The sequence below is a fragment of the Elephas maximus genome, chromosome 18 (assembly GCF_024166365.1).
Source record: "Elephas maximus indicus isolate mEleMax1 chromosome 18, mEleMax1 primary haplotype, whole genome shotgun sequence".
In the NCBI taxonomy this organism is placed as follows: Eukaryota; Metazoa; Chordata; class Mammalia; order Proboscidea; family Elephantidae; genus Elephas; species Elephas maximus.
Window position 1 is genome coordinate 15,573,622 of NC_064836.1, and position 18,637 is coordinate 15,592,258.

At 44.0% G+C, this 18,637-nt stretch overlaps 1 protein-coding gene across 1 annotated transcript in view; it reads right to left on the reverse strand.

Annotated features, from left to right (window-relative positions):
- RAB7B (RAB7B, member RAS oncogene family) overlaps positions 1–5,976 on the reverse strand; it is a 36,265-nt gene extending 30,289 nt beyond the window's left edge. Inside the window, exon 1 of the mRNA XM_049858163.1 lies at positions 5,794–5,976. The gene's annotated coding sequence lies outside the window, so the exon portion shown is untranslated. The remainder of the gene's footprint in view (positions 1–5,793) is intronic.
- Between the last annotated feature and the right edge of the window lie 12,661 nt (positions 5,977–18,637).

Consider the following 18,637-nt stretch of genomic DNA (forward strand, 5'->3'; position numbering starts at 1 on the left):
TGGAAAGAGGGATTTTCTTTTATTATGTTAATGAGGTCCTGTCAATCAGAGTAGAGTGGATCCTAAAGTTAAGCACTCCTGATTTACAAAAAGCAGAAGACACACACACACTCACACACAGGTGAGGACTGTCCAATGCCCTACTGATGAGGAAGGAATGAACACGGCTGAGACCCTGATTTGGGCTTTTAGGCTCCAGAACTGTGAGGATGTAAATTTTTCTTCTTTGAAGCCACCCACCTGTGGTATTTGTGTTACAGCAGCATTTTTTTTTTTTTTTTTTAGCACTAGGTAGCTAAGATGGTAATCAATAGAAGCCTTATGAATGACTAGCAAGTTCGCATCGACCCTCAGCCTTACTAATTATGGAGGAAATACGAAATAAAAAAGACAGTGAAACCTGTGAAAGCCAGAACTGGATGGGACTGCCTTGCTTTTCCAGTTCTCAGAAGTTTTCCACCTTTGACAGGATGCAGTCCTATCACTTTTCTATCGCTTTCTATTAGTGGAAAATATTTTAGTTTTCCTTCTCTGACAGGTTTCTGCCTTACACAAGTTCTGGCTTATACAGATTTTACTGTACCATTTTTTTTTTTTAACCCATCAGAGTAGCAAAAATTAAAAAGATTGAGGAGTGTTGATAAGTGTGAGGGAAACAAAGACCCTTGTACTGTTGATAGAGTTAAGAACTGGTTCCATTTTTTTGGAGGCCAATTTGACAATATAAAAGCTTCATATGCACATCAAATTCTCATGAAAATCCAGACCTTCTGGAGCCATGGAGGCTGCATGAACCCCTGAAACTATTGCCCTGAGATAATCTTTAAACCTTAAACCAAAAATAAACCCTGAAGGCTTCTTAAAACCAAACAACAGTTTAGCTTAACTAGTAAAAAAAGTTTGCCTTGAGCATTATGCTCTTTTAAGGTCTATCTCTATGGGATCAAATTGATAACAGCAACTCGAAAGATTGGACAGGAAAACTAGGGGGCACTGAGTTGATGTTAATGTGGGAGAAACAACTCAGAAAATGAGGGTGAGAATGGTTATAAACTTGAAGAATGTAATCAATGCCACTGAATTGTACATGTAGAGTTATCTAGTGCTGCTATAACAGAAATACCACAAGTGGACAGCTTTAACAAACAGAAATTTATTCTCTCACTGTTCAGGGGGCTAGATGTCTGAATTCAGGGTGCCAGCTCTAGGGGAAGGCTATCCCTCTCTGGGGGAAGGTCCTTGTCATCAGTCTTCCCCTGGATCTAGGAGTTTCTCAGTGCAGGGACCCTGAGTCCAAAGGATACACTCAGCTCCTGGCTCTTCTTTCTTGGTGGTAGGAGGTCCCTCTCTCTCTGCTTTTATCTCTTGCACAGGGGTGAAGGGCAGTGACTCAAGATACATCCCACCTTAATCCTACCTCATTAACATAATGAACATAACCTAATCCTCATTAGCATGACCTAATCCTGTCTCATAAACATAATGGACACCTCAATCCCACAGGCATAAAAAATGAATCCTGTCTTATAAACATAATGGACACCTCAATCTCACAGGCATAGAGGCTAGGATTTACAACACATCATAAAGTGGCGGACCATCAGATCACAAAATAGAGGATGACCACACGATACCAGGAATCATGGCCTGGCCAAATTGACACATATTTTAGGGGATACAATTCAACACATGACAGTGGCCAAATCAGCGATCTTGAAAAAATGTATTAAAAAAAAATTAATATACACTTACCTTAAAAAAAAAAAGTTTTTTTTTTTTTACCTTAGATGCCAATTCTAGGAATCGATCCTACAGAAATATTCACACATTTGCTCAAAGACATATTTATGCAAAGAAGGTTGCTGAAGCATCGTTGTAACCTAGAAGCCCATCAATAAGAGACTCTCTACATAAATTATGATCCATTCATACTCTGACATACCAGGCAGACTTCAGAAGAGTATAAAATTGAAGTGGAAAGACATGCATGATAATTTAAGTATAAAAAGGGCAGTGATCATTTTGTGTAGTGTGATCCCAATTATAGAAAACAACAACCACACCATGCGTGTGACTGTATGTACAGTGTTATACATACTTGTCCTGTAAACTCATAGAAAGCTATGGATAGACACACAGCAAGTCGTTAATAGCAGAGACAAGCAAAGGTAGATTAGAAACTAGGAGCGATCGTCTTATTTTATAAATAGTTGCTGTTAAAACTTGTTGCACAAGCCTAAGTTATTTTTATAATTTAAAAAATGAAATAAAGAGCATTTCTTTACAAAGAGTGTGTGGGTGGATGACAGTGCAGAATCATCTGAGTGTGACCTTTCTTATGTCTGGCGGGAGGAGACCACCTGGTCCCACGGAGTCCCCGTGAGTTTTGGAGTCAGACTTCTCAACCCCGCTCCACACTTTTGTGTCATTTAACCTTACCACCAGTTGCCGCTGAGTTGATTCTGACTTATGGCCACCCCATGTGTGCCAGAGTAGAACTGTGCTCCACAGGGTTATTGGCGGCTGGTTTTAGACTGTAAGGAAGTGGATTGCCAGGCCTTTTTCTGTGGCGCCTCTGGGTGGACTTGTATTGTCAACCTTTGGGTTAGCAGGCAAGCACTTGGACCATTTGCATCACCCAGGGAACCCTTATCTGACGTTGTACCTCACTCATGGCTGTGGCTCCCTCTGTAGGCAACATGTGTTATGTCTTCATAGCACAACAGGCCCCCAGAGTTGGGAAAGACCCAGCAGTGTGTCCATAAATGTTTAACAACTCGGTGGAGGACTGACTTAAACAGGGCTTTCTGATTTCTGTGGTGTCAACTCCGCTACCATGGCTGATTTCAAGCTATCAGTGTGGAGGCTGCTCCAGCCCAAGACTGGAAAGACCTCCAGGTCATCTACTCCAACCTCCCCCCAGTGACTGAGCTATCTGCACCACATTTATGGGAAGTTGGATCCAGGACCTGCTCCCAAAGGGCTTCTTCCCCCCACTGGGGGTGCATTTCTCCTGGCAGCCACACAAAAAGTGTCCAATTCCTCGTCACATGCTAGCCCTTCAGATGTCTGAAGTCTTTTCTTTAGGTTCTCCAGTCTTCTCCAGATTCTTGTAACTCACCTCAACCTTGACTTTGGGCTTCCCCCTACTCAAAGTGCACTGCCCACTTCAGATTCCTCCACCTCACTCCCAGAAGGGCAGGGATTTGCTGAGGCTGCTATTTAAAGTAGCCTAGTCCTGGGGGGGAAAATATATATATATATATATATATATATATATATTTTTAATCCTGGAGTCAGGGGCAACTGGCAGGAACAGGAGAGTGACCAGGACTGCAGTCAGTGGCAAGGAAGGGTGGACGGGGGTAGACATTGGTGGGGCTCACCTAGGAGGCACCTGCGTAGAGGGCTGAAGTCCCTGCCCTTGCCTGGGCTCTGGCGGTGGCTGTCCTCCCTTTAAGCCTCCTCCTGCCCACTCAGCTGACTCAGATGCCTCCAACCAGGGCATCCTCCCAGAGGCCAGGCTGAGTCATCCTCCAGGGGAGGATGTGAAATAGCAGCGACTAGCAGGCTTGGAATGCCGGGCCCTGCCTTCAGGCACAAAGCAGAACTCTCGGGCCCCTCGCTCCCCAAGGGATCCTCTCCCCTTCTTGCCGCGCAGCACCCCGCCTGGCAGCACAGAGCTCCAGAGCACGGCGCCCCGCAGCACCCCGCCGGGCAGCACAGCGCTCCAGAGCACCACGCCCCTCAGCACGGCGCCCCTCAGCAGCTCACCCCCCGCCCCCGCCCGGTCTGCCGCAGCACAATGCCCCGCAACTCCGCTAAGCTGAGAGCCCTGGCCCTGTCCATCTCCCAAAGCCAGAGAACGCTCATCTCAGTCCCTGCGAAATAAGAAAGCCTGAGTGGATGCTTCTCCCACTCAACATATGCCCCTCTCCGCCCCGCCCCGCAAAAAAAAGCCCTAGGGGCTGGGGCCAGTCCCACAAGAACTCTTGGCCTGCTCCGCTCCCCTCCCCCTTACCTTCTCTCGCTGCCCCACTGTCCCCACCCAGGACGCAGGCACAATGTGCCTCACTCCTGCTGGGAGAGGTGGCTTTTGTGCCCACGGGGAGGAAGGACGGGGAGACCCGTGGGCAGGGGCGGGTGAGAATTCTGAGGTTGGCAAATGCTTCCCACCTCCATCACACTCTCTTACCTGGCTTCTTTCTCTGCTTTCCAATACCTCCCCTCTCCCGTCCCACACCTGGGAAAATGGCAAACGTTATCCACCCTAGAAAGTAATGGGACTTAGGCTCTTGAGAGTAAAGTTTGTTTTTGAAAATAGGCTATCTAGGGAGCAAAAGCTCCCTGGGTGGCTAAGTGGTTTGCGCTCAGTTACTAGCCTAAAGGTTGGTGGCTCCAACCCACCTAGTGACTCCAAGGAAGAAAGTCCTGTTCACCTCTTTCCGAAAAATCTACGGGTGAAAACCTCATGGAGATAGTTCTACTCTGATACACACGGGATGGTCATGAGTTGGAGTCAACTCAAAGTCAACAGGGTTGATTTGGTTTTAGGGAGCACAAGGCTTAACTACCTCAGAAGAATGCTGGCCACCTGTCTTACACACCTAAATCCTAGCAGGGCTAGTCCTACATCCTCTAGGGAGTACACCCACAGCCCCCAGTTCCCGGAGGCTCACTGCTGTGTCCTTATGCGATTTTGGGGTGTTAGCCCTGTCTCGCCAAGTAGGCTGTCTCTGCCTGGAGGGTAGGACAGTGCCTCACACGTCTCTATACCCCCCACACATACTGCCCCGTGCTGGGAACGTAAAGGTGTCAAAAACAGTCATTCAACTGTCCACCCACCCACCCACCCACCCGCCCACCCACCCACCATACTACACAGCAGCACTACGTGAGACTGAAGGTGCAGAGAAGTTCTGTCTTCATGGCACTTAATAAGGTGGGGGATTGATTCGTAAGCCCAAAGATATTATTTTTATAATTACTTGCCAATAGTAAACAACAACAACAAAAAACCAAACCTGTTGCCATCGAGTCAATTCCGATTCATAGTGACCCCATAGGACAGAATAGAACTGCCCCATAGGGTTTGCAAGGAGCGCCTGGTGGATTCAAATTGCAGACCTTTTGGTTAGCAGCTGAACTCTTAACCACTACTCCACCAGGATTTCCTATAAAATGCTCTTACAGCCCCATGGGTTCTTGAGTCGAGAACAAACAGCGGTTAACAGGTCTGTCCCACTCTATTCATTGGCTCTTACACCATGCAGTGAAGGGAGAGTTATTTATGACTTAGAACGGGAGGGATTATGTACTCCTCCAGGGGCTCACCCTTCCCCATTGAAGGCCTCTGGCTGACATGCTTCCGTTCCAGAAGGTGCCCTGCCAATGTGGCAAGGGGACTCCAGATGCTGGCAGGACTCAGCCCTCTGGAGGGCTTCTAGTTTCTGGTTGGCCTGAACGTTGAGTGGCAGCAGTGCCACCCGGCTCTGAGGAGCTGGCAGCTGCATCCTGCCTGAGACCAAAGGCTTGTGTGAAGCCCCAAGCAGGCCTCAGCTCATTGGGGCGGGAAGCCCTTTCTGCCCAGGCTCACTGGCTGCCACTCCCCAGAAGGCATGGCCCATCCCTCCAGGGCGGGGGCGGGGGGGGGTCTTTGGCCTGGATCTACACTCTGCAGCAGCCAGCTTCCAAGCTGTCCCTGGCCTCCCACTCCGCTCCTCCCCCGAAAAACCAAATAACTTGGGGCAGCTGGGCAGGCAGGAGGACCTCGCAAACTTCCAGGATACTTACAGCTGCAGCTGCTCTGCCCTGGGCTCCGAGGGCAGGCGGGGAGTGCTCTGAGGCTGGGGTCGCTTGTTGGAGCAACAGTCTTAGCTGGGCCAAAGGAAGAAGAGGGCGAGAGTGAAAAAGAGCGTGCTGAGGCCTGCCACTTCCCTCTGAGTTTTCCTTCTTTCCTTCTCAGGCACAGACTTAAAAGAGGCTGGGCCAGTGTGACCTCAGCTGTGTGGGTGGAGGGGGTGGGGTGTCAGGCACAGACTTAAAAGAGGCTGGGCCAAGGTGACCTCTGCTCTGTGGGTGGGGTGGGGTGGGAAAGCTCAGTTTAGAGCTGAAGGGGTCTCTGGCCATGAGAATTTAGCTCACCGTGGCCACTGGTAGGGGTGTGGAGGGGAAGAGAAGGTGTGGGAGTTTGAGGGTGGGAGCTTGGGGGTCAGAGGGCCTGCAGGGTAACACGTTGGGTTTAGGGCACTGTAAAGAGCCTTGGGCTTGTTTCAGGAACGTCTACCTCTGCTGCCGGAAGCCGCCCAGTAAAGTGGCCTGATTGCTTGTTAAAACATTAGACAGCATATGCAGGGAGTTTGGCCCCACTCCTGGCCTATCAGGGAGGGGCACTGGTCCTCACGCCTTGCTTTCACCCCCATATTGTGCACATACACACATGCACACACACTTACACACACGCATAAGTGTGCACACGCATACCCCAGACTTGGGAGATGGGAGACAAGTTCTGACATCTCCCTGGGCCTCTCAGATGAGGATGTGTGATCCAACCTGAATTACTTAGCAGACTACAGCAGTTTGAAATGCTGTCAGCATGAGGCTAATTTTGGTATCTCTTTGGGCTGCCTGGAACTGTGCCTTGGGTAATTATGGTTGACGGATAAAAGGGGGAGAAAGTGTGTTTAGACATGCCCAAGCTAACTGGATCGTCAGATTGTAAGCTTTTTCTTCAGGCTTCTAATCAATTTGGTGCACCCCTTTGGCCCCACGTTGCTTCAGAGAGGCGGGACTATGCCTCCTTGGTGGCCCATTCTTCCCGTTAACAATCCGCACAGTCCAGAGGGTCTTGCTGGTATCCCGTATGAATTTCTACTGCTGCGTCATTGCTATTGTCTATGTCTAATCTGGTCAACTAGACTATACATTCCTCAAAGGCAGAGTAAGTGCCCTTGAATCCTACGTTCAGCCACACACGGTGCCAGGCATGGGCCTTGGTAAGGGTTTTTGTTGCTAACTTATTTTATTTTATTTTTTATTGTGATTTAGGTGAAAGTCTAGATAGCAAATTAGTTTCTCATTAAGCAGTTAATACATGAATTGTTTTGTGACATTGGTTGCCAACCCCGAGATGTGTCAAAACTCTCCACTTCTCCACCCCAGGTTCCCTGTTTCCATTTGTCCAGTTTTCCTGTCCCTTCCTGCCTTCTCGTCTTAGCTTTTGTATACATGATTGAACTACCAAGCACGTTCCTCACCTGTGTTGTTGGCCTATAAAAAAAAAGACTTGTCTAATTTTTGATTGAAGGTGAACCTCAGAAATAATTTCCATACCGATTTAAAAGGGTGTCTGGGGGCCATACTCTTGGGGTTTCTTCAGTCTCTGTCAGACCAGCAAGCTAATGATGCTGTCGTGGATTGAATTATGTCTCCCCCCAAATATGTGTTGTAAATTCTAACCTCTATGCCTGTAGTTATAATCCCATTTGGGACTTGGTTCTCTTTGATAAGTTAATATGGCAGGATTAGTGCTGGGTGTTCTTGAGTCAATCTCGTTTCAGATATAAAGAGATTGAACAAGCAAGCAGACAGAGAGATGGGGAAGAGAAACACCAAACCACATAAAGATTGCCCGGGAGCAGAAACTCAAGGAGACAAGGACCTTCATCTCAGCCAACAGAGAGAGAGAGAGAAAGATTTTCCCTAGAGGCCACACCCTGAATTCAAACTTCTAGTCCCCAAAACTGTGAGAAAATTTCTGATTGTTAAAGCCACCCACTTGTGGTATCTGTTATAGCAGCAATAGATAACTAAGAATTTGGTACCGGCAGAGTGGGGTGCTTCTCTAACAGATAGATACCCAAAATGTGGAAGTGGTTTTGGAATTGGGTAATGGGTACCTAATAGTAAAAGCATAGATTGCCTTGAAGAGACTCTTGGTAGAACTATGGATGTCAAAGATAATTCTGATGAGGGCTCAGAAGGAAGTGAGGAGAGCTGTAGAGAATGTCTATATCATCTTAGAGAATCCATATGGCACCAGCAACAGAATGTTGCTGGAAATGTGGATGCTAAATGTGCTTTTGGTGAGGCTTCAAGAGAAAATGATGAATATATGATTGGACAATGGTGCAAGGGTGGTGATTTTTATGCAGTGGCAAAGAACTTGTCTGAATTATGTTCAAAGGTTTGGTGGAAGGTAGAATTTGTAAATGATGAACTTAGATATCTGGCTGATGAAGTTTTTAAGCAAAATTTTAAAGGGGCCATGTGATTTCTCCTTGTTGCTTATAGTAAAATGTGAGAGGAAAGAGATGGACTTAAAAATGAAATGCTCAAAATGAAGACAAAACTTAAAGATTTGGAAAATTCTGTTGTACAAATTAAGGACTCATGTTCTAGAATTTTCACCAAGGATGTGGCTATACAATCTTTTTTTAAAGACGTTAAACCTGTGACTGATAGATCTAACTAACTACCACTGTAGAAAACCCATCACCGTATACTGAAGGGGATGAGAAAGGATGAAAAGAAAGAACACTACCTCTTGGAATTCTACAGAGAGGAAACAGGCTAAAGGAACTACATCTGTTGTCCTCCAGGAAAAGAAAAGGACCATCCCTGGAGCAGCCTGAACATCAGCAGAGGTGTTGGAAGGAGCATGGAAGGAGGGCCTTCTTGGTTTCAAAGGGCGGGGCCACAGTCTCCTGGATCTCAAAGTGTGGGGCCACAGACTCCTAGGTTTCAAAAAGTTGAATCTTCACCAACTTGGTTCCGGAGTGTGGGGGTGCCATTAAATTGTGCCAGGGGAATGAGGCTGCCACCAAAAGCTGAGAAGGCAGAGCTGTCATGCCCAAGGGGCAGCAGAAGGGGCCTTCTGGGACCCAAGGGAACTAGGAGAATGGGGCTGCCCAAAATGGCAGTTGCCATCCCAATGGGCTTGGAAGGCAGAGCTGAAGCTCAGGACCAAGGGGGCCTCCACCCAGAATCCAGAGGGTGTGGCCAACCCCCAGAGTCTGAAGGGCAGGCCCATTGCCTCAATGATCTCAGAGATGAGAAGATTATTTTCAAGACAGAATTATTTGAGAGTTAATGTAAATTCTTCTACTGTGTTTTGAACTTGCTTGGTGCCTGTTATTCCTTCTTTCCCTCCAGTTTCTCCCATTTGCAATGGAAATGTTTACCTTGTGCCTGTTCCACCTTTGTGCTTTGGAAACAGATAATTTGTAATCTAGGTTTCACAGGTTCACAGAAGAAGAGGAATTTTGCCCCAGGATGGGATACACCTAAAGTCTCACCCATATTTGATTTAGATGATTTAGAAGATGGGATTTCAGACTTGGAGATGATTTAAGATTTTTGGGATGATGTGATGGAGTGAATGTGTTTTGCACGTGACAAAGACATGAATTTTGGGAGGCCAAAGGGTGGAATGTTATGGATTGAAGTATGTCCCCCCAAGATATGTGTTGTAAACCCTAATCTCTATGCCTGTAGTTATAAACCCATTTGGGAATGGGTTGTCTTTGTTATGTTAATGAGGCAGGATTAGTGTAGGGTGTATCTTGAGTCAATCTCTTTTAAGATACAAAAAGAGATTAAACACATTTTGGGGCTAATATGTCAGAATAGTCAGATGCTTCATGCCATTCCTCTTATAACAGAGACCCAAAAAACAAATGAATCAGGTACATAAGAGGATCTAGAAACCCTAAACATCAAAGACAAAGCTGAAGAATTGGACTGAGTGACAGGTGGAGGGAGAGACAAAAAGAGCAGAAATGGGGAATGGGGAATTATGGATCATGGGATCACCAACGACCTGCTAGCTGAATCTGCACAGTGCACATAGGTTGAGGCAAGCAGCAACATCCTAAGCTGAAACTCACTCCATCTGGTACAGTCAAGCAGCAGCATATCTGCACGCATCTCCAGAACCAAACATGAGTGACACCAGACCTGTGAAAGTTAAGTGCAAGCTCCCAACCCATAGCGCTCACACAATAACCCCCCGACCAGAGCTCCATGGTTGAGGAGCATTCCCTTCCTCATCCATTCCATGCCCTGTTCCTACACCAGTCTGGCGGGATTCAACACTGCCACGCTCCCCAAGCCAGGAACTCATGGCCAGGTCTGGAGGCACACACCCCTTCACTTAGCCACTGGCATAGGGGGTCCACAGACTTGCAGTGCCCTTCACGCCTGCTGATCACCCACACCAGTATCTCACTGGCTGAACCGGCAAGGTATGCCCTCATTGTAATAAAGCCTGAAGCCCATTTTCACCTGCAGCAGCCAAGTCAGAGCTGCAGATTTGTGACATTTGACACCACCACACCCCCTAAGAAGCTGCCTCACCCAACCACACCAGGGATGTGAAGGCTGGTGATACTATCCACTCCATCTACCTGCCCACAACAGGGGCCTGAGAATTAGTGGTGCCCCCCAGTCCCTCTAGGCAACAGCACTGGATGCCAAAGGACAGGTTGCTCTCCCCCCAACACACGCTCTAGAGGACAAGGGCATGCCCTCCATCTGGGCATCTGGGGGCAGCTGACAGCCCCATGCCTTGCCCCCTTGCACAGCCCCCCACTGCAACCGGAGACCTGTACCTGTTCTGAACATCTCCATGTAGCTTTGCCTGCCCAGGACTGTAGGTGAGCCTCTGCATCACATACTCATTGGCTGATGACCCAGGCACCTGCACCCCAAACAATCAGTAAGTGGTAGAGCACACACATACAACACCCAACTCAATGACCCAGGAAAACACCCCCTGTACCCTCGGCCAGGAGATCAGCAGGACCGATTCATCACCTCACCAAAAATGCTGCCTACATCTTCAGCACCCCCACAAGAACAGTGAACAGACTCCCAAGCTCACACGTCTAGTAGCTGCTCTGACCACCTGAAGACAGGAGGTGAGAACTTCAACAAGGCCACATTCATGAACAGAGTAGCACACATGCCTGGCCTACTTGGACATATTAAAAAACAAACAAACAAACAAAAAATTCGGGGCACAGTAAAATGAAAATACAATAAATAAATAGATAAAAAACTTATTGGTGCCTCGGAGATGACAGTCAATATCAATATAAAATCACATAAAGAGGCAGGACAAGATGGCTCCAGCAATTGGTCAGAATAAAGAATGAGAAAACCTTCCAGAGAAAGATAAGGCAATGGAACTACCTGGTAAAGAATTCAAAAGGCTAATACACAGAGCTCTCCAAGGGATGAAGAAGGAGATGAGGAAAACACAGACCAAACCAAGGAATACACACAGACAAAGCAATAGAATAATTCAGGAAAACAATGCAAGAACAAAATGACAGAATAAACAGGCTGCTAGAAATCATATAAAAACAGCAACTTGAAACCCAAAAGATTAACAATAAAATTTCAGAATTAGATAATTCAATAGGAGGTCATAGGAGGAGAATTGAGAAAATGGAAGTCAGAATTAGTGAGATTGATGATAAATTCCTTGAAACCAATTTGTTTGAAGAAAAATCAGAAAAAAGAATGACGAAAAATGAAGAAAGCCTAAGAATTATGTGGGATACTATCAAGAGGAAATCCTGGTGGCATAGTGGTTAAGAGCTATGGCTGCTAACCAAAAGGTCAGCAGTTTGAATCCACCAGGCATGCCTTAGAAACCCTATGGGGCAGTTCTACTCTGTTCTATAGGGCCACTATGAGTTGGAATCCACTTAATGGTAACAGGTTTCTTTTTTTTTTTTTTTTATCAAGAGGAAAAAACATATGAGTGATTGGAGTATGAGAATGGGGGGAATAGCAAAAAACACAGAGAGAATTATAAAAAATTTGCTGCCAGAAAGCTTCCCTAATATCATGAAAGATGAGAAGATATCTATCCAAGAAGCCCAGTGAACCCCATACAGGGTAGACTCCAAAAGAAAGTCACCAAAACATATAATCAAACTTGCCAAAGCCAAAGACAAAGAATCCTGAAAAGTCGTCTACAAAGGAGAACCAATAAGACTAAGCTCTGATTACTGAGCAGAAACCTTCCAGGCAAGAAGGCAATACGATAATATATATAAAGCCCTGAAGTAAAAAAATTGCCAGCCAAGAATTATGTATCCAGCAAAATTGTCTCTCAAATGCAATGGTGAAATTAGGTCACTTCTAGATAAACAGAAATTAAGGCAATTTGTGAAAACCAGGACAAAATTACAAGAAAGACCAAATGGAGTCCTTCAGTTAGAGAACCAACAACATCAGGCAACAATCCAAGGCTAGGACACAGGACAGAGCAACCAGGTATCAACCCAGTAGGGAATTCACAGAAACAAAACAAAGCTAAAAGACTGGTAATAGGGAGCCAGAGATGTCAATATGTAAACAACGACAATGTCAAAACAAAAAAGAGGATAAATGGTGTAGTCATAGAACTTCAATATGGACAGGAAGTCAAGGCAATATCAAGAAATAAAAGACTAATTTAAACTTAGAAAAATAAAGGTAAATTTCAAGGTAACCACAAAGGGAGCTAACAAACTTAACAATCAAAATAAAAAAGAAGAAAACATAAAGACTCAGCAAACACAATACCAACAATAATGAAAAAAATGAAAATACATGAACAAAATGAAAATACATAAACAAAAGGAACTCAGTGTAGATAATTAAGCGGAACAAAGAAACTGTCAGCACCATACACACACACAAAATACAACAAAATGACAGCAGTAAATCCATACCTATCAATAATTGCACTGGATGTAAATGGCCTAAATGCACCAGTAAAGACAGAGAGCTGCAGAATTTAAAAAAAAGACCCATCTATATGCTGTGTACAAGAGACTCACCTTAGACACAATGACGTAACCAAACTAAAGCTCAAAGGATGGAAAAAAAAATCAAGCAAACAATAACCAAAAAAAGAGAGAAGTGGCAATATTAGTCTCTGAAAAAATAGACTTTAGCACAAAATCCACCTCAAAGAATAAGGAAGGACACTATATAATGAGTAAAGGGTCAATAAACACACCAGGAGCACATAACAGTAATAAATATATACGCACCCAATGACAGGACTTCAAAATACATAAAACAACTTTAACAGCATTGAAAAGAGAAATAGTACCACAATAATAGCAGGAGACTTCAGTACAACCCTTTCAATGAAGGACAGGACATCTAGAAAGAAACTCAATAAAGTTACAGAAGATCTAAATGCCACAATCAACCAACTCGACCTCATAGATGTATACAGAACATGCCACCCAACAGCAGAAAAGTATACATTCTTTTCCAAAGCACATAGAACATTCTCCAGAATAGACCACATTTTAGGCCACAAAGAAAGACTTAACAAAATCCCAAACATTGAATAATACAAAGCATATCTTCTCTGATTAAAATGCCATAGAAATAGAAATCTCTCTCTTTTGGCTCTGGGGAAAGGCCCTGGACATCGCTCTTCCCCTGGTCTAGGAGCTTCTCAGGCACAGGGACCCTGGGTCCAAAGGATGCACACCCCTGGCTCTTCTTGCTTGGTGGTAACGAGGTCCCCATGTCTCTCTGCTCGATTCTTTCTTTCATGTCTCAGAAGAGATTGACTTAAAACACAACCTAATCTTGTAGATTGAGCTCTGCCTCATAACTGCCAGTAATCCCACCTCATTAACATCGTAGAGATAGGATTTACAACACAACGAAAAATTTCACATCAGATGACAAAATGGTGAACAATTACACAATACTAGGAATCATGGCCTAACCAAGTTGACATACATTTTTTTTAGGGGGACACAATTCAATCCATGACATTCCACCCTTTGACCCCCCAAAATGAATGTTCTTGTCACATGTACCACCAGGCGCTCCTTGGAAACTCTATGGGGCAGTTCTACTCTGCCCTATAGGGTTGCTATGAGTGAGAATCAACTTGACGGCAGTGGGTGGTGGAGGTGGTGTCACATGTAAAACATATTGACCCCATCATATCATAGTTAAAGTCTTATTTCAACTCCAAGCCCAAAACCCAAAAATTTCTCTTCATCTATGAAATAAAGAATACAAGTTATCTACTTCCAAAGTACAATAGTGGAACAGGCACAAGCTAGACATTTCTGTTACAAATGGGAGAAATTGGAGGGAAAGAAGGGATAACAGGCAGCAAGTAAGTCAGCAGAAAACATATCAACCCTCTGTTCTCTGAGACCATTTAGGCAATGGCACTGCCCTCCAGACTCTGGGTGTTGGCCACGCTCTTCAGATTCCAAGTGGAGGCCCCTCAGCCCTGGGCTTCAGCTCTGCCTTCCAGGCCCACTGGAACAGCAACTCTTCTCCCTTGAATTTGGGCAGCCCCATTCTCCTTGTCATCTGAGTGACGATTACACCCTTTGAGACAGTTTTGCTTCCAGTGTTCCTTGTCTCTTCAGCTCCTGCTTCCTGGTCCCTTGGCCTCTCAAAGGGCAGGACTTGCCATCTATGTCTTCCCTGCTGGGGCAAATGTTTCAAAGATCTGCAGGCACCCCACACTGCCAGGAAGACTCTTGCGCAAAGGCACTCAGCTCTCTCTCTTCATGGGTAGGTTCTACTGCTGTCTTGAGCTGGTCTCCTGGTTCTGTTGCTGCTGTTTCTCTGCTGCTGTGTCTCACCATCTGTGCCATCTCCAGTGTAACAACTGTCCTCACTTCCTTCTGAATCCTTACCAGAATTGTCTTTGATGTTCATAATTCCACCAACAGTCTCTTCAGGGCAATCTAGGCTTTTACTGTTAAGCAATTTTCTTCCAAGCTCTGTCCATTCACAGTTTCAAAACCACTTCCACATTTTACGTATTTGTTAGAGCAACATCCCACTCCTGGTACCAAATTCTGTCTTAGTTATCTAAACAAAAAAACCTGCTGCTGTCAAGTTGATTCCGACTCATAGTGACCCTGTAGGACAGAGTAGAACTACCCCATAGGGTTTCCAAGGAGTGGCTGGTGGGTTCAAACTGCTGACCTTTTGCTTAGCAGTCTGAGCTCTTAACCACTGTGGTTTTAATTATCTAGTGCCACTATAACAGAAATATCACAGAAATTTATTCTCCCACAGTTCAGAAGGCTAGAAGTATGAATTCAGGATGCCAGCTCCAGGGGAAGGCTTTCTGTCTCTGTCAGCTCTGTCACAAATCTTCCCCTGGTTTAGGAGCTTCTCAGGTGCGGGGACCCCAGGTCCAAAGGACGAGGGCATCTGGTTCTTCTTGCTTGGTTGTAATGAGGTCCCTATGTCTCTCTGCTTTTTTCTGTCTTTTATATCTCAAAAGAGATTGACTTAAGACAACCTAATCTTGTAGATTGAGTACTGCCTCACTAACATCAACTGCCACTGGTCCCACCTCATTAACATCATAGAAATAGGATTTACAACACATAGGAAAATCACATCAGATGACAAAATGGTGACCAATCCCACAATACTAGGAATCATGATCTAGCCAAGTTGACACATTTTTGGGGGCCACGATTCAATCCATGACAATGGGTGATATCGCAACAGGCCCAATTGAAATAAAGGGATCATAAAAGGATACTATGAAAAACTGTACTCCAACAAATTTGAAAACCTAGAAGAAATGGACAAATTTCTAGAAACACATTACCTATGTATACTAACACAAACTGAGGTAGAAAACCTAAACAGACCCATAACAAAAAAAGAGATTGAAGAGGTAATAATAAAAAAAAAAAATTCCAACAACAAAAAAAAAAGCCATGGTTTGGATGGCATCACGGGAGAATTCTACCAAACTTTTGAAGAAGAGCTAATACCAACATTACTTAAGCTATTTCAGAGCATAGAAAAGGAAGGAATACTACTGAACTCGTTCTATGAAGCCAGCATAACCCTGATACTAAAGCCAGGCAAAGATACCACAAAAAGAGAAACCTACAAACCAATATCCCTCATGAACATAGATGCAAAAATTCTTGACAAAATTCTAGCCAGTAGAGTTCAACAGCATATCAAAAAAATAATACATTATGACCAAATGGGGTTCATACCAGGTATGCAGGGATGGTTCTACATTAGAAAATCAATCAACGTAATCCACCACATAGATAAAAGAATCACATGATCTTATCAATTGATGCAGAAAAGGCATTTGACAAAGTCCAGTGCCCATTCCTGATAAAAACCCTCAGCAAAATAGGAATGGAAGGGAAATTCCTGACATAATAAAGTGTATTTATAGAAAACCAACAACCAACATAATTTTAAATGGAGAGAGACTAAAAACATTTCCCTTGAGAATGGGAACCAGACAAGGATGCTATTTATTACCACTCTTATTCAACATCATGCTGGAAGTCCTAGCTAGAGGTATAAGGCAAGAAAAAGAAATAAAGGGCATTGAAAATGGTAAGGAAGAGGTAAAACTATTCCTATTTGCAGATGATATGATCTTATACACAGAAAACCCCAAAGACTCCACAAGAAAGCTACTGGAACTAATAGATTTCATTGAAGTAGTAGGATACAAGATTAACATACAAAAATCAGTTGGATTCATCTACACCAACAAAGAGAATTTCAAAACGGAAATCACCAAATCAATACCATTTACAACAGCCCCCAAGAATATGAAGTACTTAAGAATAAACCTAACCAGGGATGTAAAAGACCTATACAAATAAAACTACAAAATATTACTGCAAGAAACCAAAAGAGACCTAATAAGTGGAAAACATACCATGCTCATGAATAGGAAGACTCAACATTGAAAGAATGACGATTCTACCAAAGTGATCTACAGATACAATACAATCCCAAAACAAATTCCAACAGCATTCTTTAAGGAGATGGAAAAAGATAATCACCAACTTTATATGGAAAGGGAAGAGACCCGGGATAACTAAAGCATTACGGAAGAAGAACAAAGTGGAAGACCTCACACCAACTGATTTTAGAACCTATTATACAGGCTAGGAAGTCAAAGCAGCCTGGTACTCGTAAAACAACAGATACATACACTGATAGAACAGAATTGAGAACCCAGATGTAAATCCATCCATCTTTTTATAAGCAGTTGGTACTTGACAAAGGGCCAAAGTCTGTTAAATGGGGAAAAGACGTCTCTTTAATAAATGGTGCTGGCATAATTGGAGGTCGATCTGTAAAAAAATGAAACAAGAGCCATACCTCACACCATACAGAAAAACTAAATCAAAACTGATCAAAGACCTAAATATAAAATCTGAAACCATAAATACCATGGAAGAAAAAATAAGGACAATGCTAGGGGCCCTACTCATGTTGTTGTTGGTAGGTGGCATCAAGTTGGTTCCGACTCATAGTGACCCAATATATAAGAGAATGGAAACACTGCCTGGTCCTGTGCCTGCCTCATAATTGTTGCTATGCTTGAGCCCATTGTGGCAGCCACTGTGTCAGTCTGTCTTGTTGACAGTCTTCCTCTTTTCAATGACCCTTTAGTTTACCAGTTTTTTGTTGTTGTTGTTTGTTTGTTTATTTTACCAAACATGATGTCCTTCTCCAGGGACTGGTCCCTCCTGATAACATGTCCAAAGTATGTAAGGTGCAGTCTCGCCATCGTTGCTTCTAAGGAGCATTCTGGCTCTACTTCTTCCAAGACAGATTTGTTCATTCTTCTGGCAGTCCATGGTATATTCAATATTATTCATCAACACCATAATTCAAGTCATCAATTCTTCTGTCTTCCTTACTCACTGTCCAGTTTTCGAATACATATGAGACAATTGAAAACACATGGCTTGGGTCAGGTGCACCTTGGTCTTCAAGGTGACATTTTTGCTTTTTAATACTTTAAAGAGTTCTTTTGCAGCAGATTTGCCCAGTGCAATATGTGGATCCAAGTAAAATGAAATCCTTGACAACTTCAATCTTTTCTGCATTTATCATGATGTTGCTTATTGGTCCAGTTATGAGGATTTTTGTTTTCTTTATGTTGAGGTGTAATCCATACTGAAGGCTGTGGTCTTTGACCTTTATTGGTAAGTGCTTCAAGTCCTCTTCACTTTCACCAAGCAAGGTTGTGTTATCTGCATAACGCAGGTTGTTAATGAGTCTTCCTCCAACGCTGATGCCCTGTTCTTCCTCATATAGTCCAGTTTCTTTGATTATTTTCTCAGCATACAGATTGAATAAGTATGGTGAAATGATACAACCCTGATGCACGCCTTTTCTGACTTTAAACCACACAGTATCCCCTTGTTCTGTTTGAAAGACTGCATCTTGATCTACCTACAGTTTCCATATGAGCACAGTTAATTAAATAAGCATTCTGGAATTCCCAGTCTTCGCAATGTTATCCATAGTTTGTTATGATCCACACAGTCGAATGCCTTTGCATAGTCAATAAAACACAGGTAAACATCCTTCTGCTATTCTCTGCTTTCAGCCAGGATCCATCTGACATCAGCAATGATATCCCTGGTTCCACGTCCTCTTCTGAAACCGGCCTGAATTCCTGGCAGTTCCTGTCAATATACTGCTGCAGCCACTTTTGAATGATCTTAAGCAAAATTTTACTTGCATGTGATATTAATGATATTGTTTGATAATTTCCACATTTGGTTGGATCACCCTTCTTGGGAATAGGCATAAATATGGATCTTTTCCAGTCAGTTGA